Source organism: Rutilus rutilus (assembly GCF_951802725.1).
Source record: "Rutilus rutilus genome assembly, chromosome: 4".
Lineage (NCBI taxonomy): Eukaryota > Metazoa > Chordata > Actinopteri > Cypriniformes > Leuciscidae > Rutilus > Rutilus rutilus.
The window spans coordinates 29,404,875-29,411,359 of record NC_140212.1 but is presented as its reverse complement, the minus strand read 5'-3'; positions in this window follow the sequence as shown (position 1 = coordinate 29,411,359).

Here is a 6,485-nt window from a genome sequence, read left to right as displayed (position 1 = left end):
AAATATCATCCGCAGCTATTACTGCAGTAACTTGCGCTGTCTATACAACCTGGTTGAAACCATGGTAGAAACACGCGCCAACCGGGGCGTGTCCTCAGGCGACTTAGTCATCCAATGGCTGCTCAGCTCTCTCCTCCTGCACTGACAGAACATGTGGTGTGAATGAGGGAATGTCCAGGTTATAAAATCTCACAAACGTGTTGTGAGATGACCAGCCCGCTGCGAGACAAATGTCCTGAATTGACAAGCCTTTTGCCCAAGCCCATGACGACGCCAAACTCCTAGTGGAGTGAGCGCGCACCCCTATTGGGCAATCTGTTCCTCGGGAAGCATAAGCTAGTTGCACAGCTTCCTCAATCCAGTGTGATAGCCTCTGCTTTGACAGCTTTCTTAGTGCCCGCGTAGCAGACGAAAAGCTGCTCTGAAGCTGGAAACTGGCTAGTCCTGCTCATATGTTTTTTGATGGCGATCAGCTGTAAAAATGGCTTGGTCCTGCTCGGTTTTCGTTGACTTTGAATAAAACAATTGAACGTTTTTCAAAAGATCCCCTGGGGTCAATGTGTCAGCGTGACAGAAGTTTGATGCTGTCATGTCCTGTAAGAACAAGCAGCAGCCGTCATTTTCCCTCCTCCCGAATGCCTCATCTTCTTAATCTCCTCACGTACATGATTCGATTTCGATGCCTTACGTTTCTTACCCACCGCTGAAACCACCACAGGTTCATCAATGCCGTCAAAATTATACATTTTTTTGTGTGTTTGTTGATCGAAAAGTACAAAGTAGATAGGAAAAACTAGGAAGCCGGGTGTATTTAAAGCGCCGCCGTTACTGTTTACAATGCATGGAATGGTGCGCTGTGATTGGTTGAGCGGATATATCGCATTCTGCAGAGAAGGGAGACTGGCATTTGTCGCAGTTTGGAAAGAAAGGGAGAAAACATGACACGCATTTTACATAAAATTTTTTATTGACTTTTCAATACCAACTAGATACAACAATGATTTTTGCAGGAACTAATTTTATTTATTTTTTTATGGCGTTTATCGCGTTTTGGAACCAAACTCTTCATATCCACCAGCAGCATTCAGGCTAGCCAGGAATGTGGTTGTCTCCCCTTTCTCCCCACCAGTCACCTCAAAACAGGATTATCCAACCTCAGCCACCATCCTGGTGGAGAGGAAGTGGTCCTGCAGCCCTGTTTCAACACAGTTCCAAATATGTGATGGTGAGTCCTCTAGCCCCGGGGTCTTTATTATAACTTGTCAAACCAGTCCATTACAATGGTTGGGTTGAAACCTGCTGCCCTTGTTGCAAAGAGGCCCTCTGGTTTCCTGATCTCAAGATGTGAGTTCATCTGCATTCATCCCTGAAACCAGCGATAGCCAGCTTTGTCAGTCACTGTAGTGAAACCTGTTAACCCTTTTTTGTGCAAACTGGAATGCTAACTTTTGGATGTCTTGCATCCACCAGGGAAACCTCCGTCTCCCAAGAAGCATTATCATGTCTGTCTCGTTACTGGAAGAAATGATTGGCTTTCTCCCAATTGTGTGCTTGTGATAGCCTGTTCCTTTTACTCTGTGCTGAAATGTCGATTTAGGTATGTATATGGCTCAGCTTAGGGACACCACCAGCCTCTGCAATCTCCCTGTATTCAGCTATTGCTCCCTTCATTCAGTCCTCAGTCCATTGATTCAGCTTCCTGCTCTGGCTTACTTACTTGTGCTCCCTCTTCCTCCTCTCCCTCTGTTGCTGTTTCTGCCTTGCATTCTGTAATACATTGCATTTAGAAATCAGTTTATTGATGGATAAGGAATTAATGTGTTCTATGGAATTAACAAAAAAATGGCATGTTATATTTGATGTCAGTGTAATTAAAATTTTACGATCTTCGACTTCGATCTTCAGCAATCTAGTTAGTCAACTCAATTCACCTTTATTTCTATAGTGGTTTATACAATACAGATTGTTTCAAAGCAGATTTACAGTGATAAATTGGAAAATAATGATCAATGACGCAAACAGAATTCAATTCTACTGTAAAGCAGCTCTAAATAATTAGTGTCATTGTTCAGCCAAAGTCAGTTCAGTGTTGACTGAGGTCAATTCAATAACTACCTAAAATTCATCAATTATGAAACGAGTTCTGTTCAGCTATAAAGCAGCTCTGTAGAAAACAGTGATGTCATTATTGAACTCAATTCACTTCAAGTTTACTTGTCATCCAATAGTGTCAGTGCAGTGAAATAAATAATATTGCTGAATAGCTAGTTAATTATATTCTAAGCTAGCTAGTTGGCTAATCACGGGAATATTTGCATCCTGACCTTAAAACAAACAATAATGCTGCATTATATGCCCAAAAATTGAAAAAGAGAAAAAAACAAAAAAAAACCCACATATAACATATGGCTATCCCACATTAATAAAATGTATATTTTTAAATTGTGGAATGATTTTAGAACATCATATCAACAGTGCAAATGGTATTAAAATTACGTGTAGAAGTCGTTGCTTTGTTATAAGAAAGAATGTCCGGAAAAATTAATTTCATTGATGTTATTATGAGTAACCAATATAAAGGCACCATTTTGGATCAAGTCATGCATTCAAAATCATGTGACAGGATGTGACATCATTCAGACACCTGCAAAGGACCACACGGTCATGAATGTCATGATTCTGCCTTCTTGTCCTTGATTTTCTCTAGTCTTGAGGCAGGATCATGACAGACCCATGTTTTGTGTGCAAGCACATGGCCTTTTGTTTGGGCCATGTGCTTGTGTTGTCTCGTTACTTAACCCCGCCCCCTTGTTCTCCTCGTTAGTCATTATTGTTTCATCTGTGTCACCTGCTGTCATTATCAGTTTCTCCCTATTTAATCCCCTTGTGTTTGCTGTCCTATGCTGGTTCATTATTATACATTGTGAAACCTTGTGAGTATCCTGTCAAGAGTATTGTCTAGAGAAAGTCCTGATTCTGTATTTGCTGTTTGTTTATCGTCTAGTTATCTGTCAAGTCATAGTCTAGTTTAGTCACTCTTTGTCCTGTCCATGTTTTGCCCCCTTGTGGGTTTTGTTTTCCCTTTTGTCTACAATAAACGTTGTTCAATTGCATACGGTCTGCATATGGGTTCATCTCCACACTTCATAACATGAAGCAATGAAAGTAACTCTCTCCTAACTATTTGAAAAATTTATTTTCACTTGCTCATACACATGTCCCGAAATATCAGGTCATTCGGTACAACCATTATAGAACATGGAAAATGTTGTAATATTTTAAAAACTTGTACTAAATATATACCGGAATTTTGGTTATACCGAATGACAGCAATGTATGTTGGTCATATTTGTACATATCTGGAATAAATAAATACAACATTTTATTAATAGGAAATGTGCAGAGTATATTATTACGTCATTTTGACTAAATTGTACCTTTGCACATGCCTTTATCAAATAAGGAAAAAACAGCTCGCTACTGGGAAAGGTTCAATGCTGATCATGTTAAAAAAAGAACATGATCAGTGTTGACAACACTTTGTTTTTAAGGAATCTTGCTCTGTTCTATTTGAAATTGCAAGCCAAGTTATTGCTTCCAGCCTCAGTCATTCAGACAATCATTGAAGACATGCAGTCAATACATGAAATCAATCAGTCCTATTTGCTTTTCAGACTTCAGGAAAAGTTCATCTCACTTAATGTTCCAGAAGCAATGATAAAAATGGTACTTGACGATCTTAAAGCTGAAGATCTTTTTACATCCTGTAATAGCCATACATTAAGATCAGATCAGAAAATTTTTTTTCAAGAAAAGCTTTCATTATGTTGAGCCTGTGCCTATTCGCCTAGGACCGAATGCAGCAGGTAAAGAGTGTTTTGTGCAGTATGTACCAGTAAAAAAAAACAATTGAATCTCTTCTTCACTGCAAGTCTGTAAGAGAACAGTACAATGATGTACACAGTCGTGTCCAGTTGAAGGACATTTTAAAGGATGTGTGGGATGGTGAAAACATAACTGCAAACTTGCATCACGCAGATGAATCTGCATTAGGCTTGGTCTTATATCAAGATGCTTTTGAGGTTGCGAACCCTCTTGGGTCTGGGAAGAAAAAGCATAAAATTCTAGTGTTTTTTGAGGATGCTGCCAATGTTAATTGGTGACAAAATTGAATCACCTGGTGTGAATGAAGTTTGGCAACTAATTTTACTGTTAAGGGAAATTGTTGCACTTGTTTGTGCACCAGCCATTTACAGTGGTCAGATAGGGTATTTGAGAGTTTTGATTGATGACTACCTACATTTTAGGAAACACATGTTTCCCACTTACTCTCTCAGACCTAAACATCATTACCTTAGCCACTACCCAGAGCTCATTATTCATTTTGGACCACTCATCCGTTTGTGGACATTAAGATTCGAAAGTAAGCACATGTATTTCAAACAGTGTGTAAGAAAACTACATAACTTTAAAAATCTGTGCTTTACTCTCTCAGAAAGACATCAGCTTCTGCAGGCGTTTCTTCGTGCTGGTGAGCTCTTCCCTCCTGCTATTGTAGCAGAAAAGGCAACAGAGTTTGTGGTGAGTGACTACAATGATATCATATGAGAGTCTGTATCTGGATATGATTTTCAACCTGAAAATTATTTGGTTTCTCATGAGGCAATTGTGAAAGGCACAACATACAAAAAAAACTGATGAGGGGCTTATTGTGGGGAGGATTGTGATGACAGTCATACACAGTACTTCAGTGTACTTCATCACAGAACTTTTCCAAACTTGCAGTATCCCTGACATGGGTGTTCACTGCTTGACACCAATGAATGGATCCAACTCTTGTGTTAATCAGAATGACCTTCTGGATTATTATCCCTTGTCAAAGTACACAGTGTTTGATATGTCTGTAATAGTTCTTCATCATTCTTTTGTCTCAATTTAGAGCAATGTCCGCCTTGGTGGGAGAACTGAGGGAAATCATCCTCAGGGCTTTGCCGTCAAATGATGAGAACACCACACAGCTTTTGATTGACAGACTTGTAGACTCTGGACTGGAATCCAAAAATGATTTGGTTTGTTCAACAACAAGACATACTACCAACTATAAAACATCTTTATCTATATTTCTATTCATTTTAAAATGGCTGAAGATGTAAAAGTGGGTTGTTGAGAGATGGGGGTTATAATTTTCAATTCATCAGATATGAGCGTTGTTACTCAGTTGTTACGTCCCAGGACGTAATGTTATTTCTTTTATTATTTGATTTTGTGATGTGACTTGTTGTTGTGCAGTTCGTTGTCTCTCTCTCTTCCTCCCTCTCCTTCTGTGCAGGCTTGATTGGGTTCAGCTGCGGCAGATCATGTTGATGAGCGGGAGTGTTGATAAGCTGAGAAAGACGGCAATGCAGGAGAGCTTCTTGGGCGCGCGTCGTAGAGCTCCGTTGTCGTTCTGTCCCTCATCTCCTGCCCCAGACATTTAGTTTCTTGTTGGAGTTCTAAATGTTGGAGTGTGTTTCGTTCCGTGAGGTTTTCCCTGTGTGGGGTTGTCAACCATTGAATTATGAGGACATTTGTTTTGTTACTTTGGTATCGTAAGTTCCTCTTTTGTGTTATATTTTATTTATATTTTCTGGTTTACTTAAGCTGTCACTGATTTATGTTATTAAACTGATGTTTAATTAGTTTCTTTTGGAAGCCGTAGGGAGGAGGTTGCCATTCTTGTTTTCTTGAATTATTTTCTCCTGTTTATAGTCAGTTAGGGAGTAAGGGAAGTATTTTGTATTTTCTTTGGGGTTTTTCTTTTGTCAGGTAAATTACATTTTAATTCCCTTTAGTTAGAACCATTTCTGTTTGTTATTTTGGCTTGAACCCCTCCTGAAGATTTTCGCTTCCTGTTATCCATCCCTGTGTTAATAAAAAGCTTCCTTTTGACACATTTTGTTTTGTATTTGTTGTTGAGCTGGGACAGGAGAAGAGATAGATGTATCAATTTAATTGATGCTTTTGTTTGTCATCGGCATTCCTAACCCTAGACGGGGAGGTCGTGACACAGTTTCACTTAAACAATTTGTTTGCTTGCTTGCGCACTCACCCCAGTAGTAACATGAACAATGTGAATAGTTTTAGATGTAAACAATGTCTACATTTGTAGAAAACCGGCCATTGTTACCGTGTGTGGAATTGTATAAATTTTATTCTGTATATATCAAGTTGTGTCTGTACAGATCAAGTGGATTTTAACTACCTGTTCAATATTTTGTATTACTCAGAGTCAGAAACTGTCACTTTGGATCTCACCAGCATGCAGCACACTACTTTCTTTCTTTTCTTTCTTTCTTTTATTTTGGATAGCCCCTTGAGATGTACCATCTCATTTTCAAGGGGGTCCTTTCAATCACTAATTGAAAATAACACCAAGAGCCACACATGCTCAAAACATAACAATACACAATAACACATGTAAAAAGAAAAACAGCACAAAAATAAAG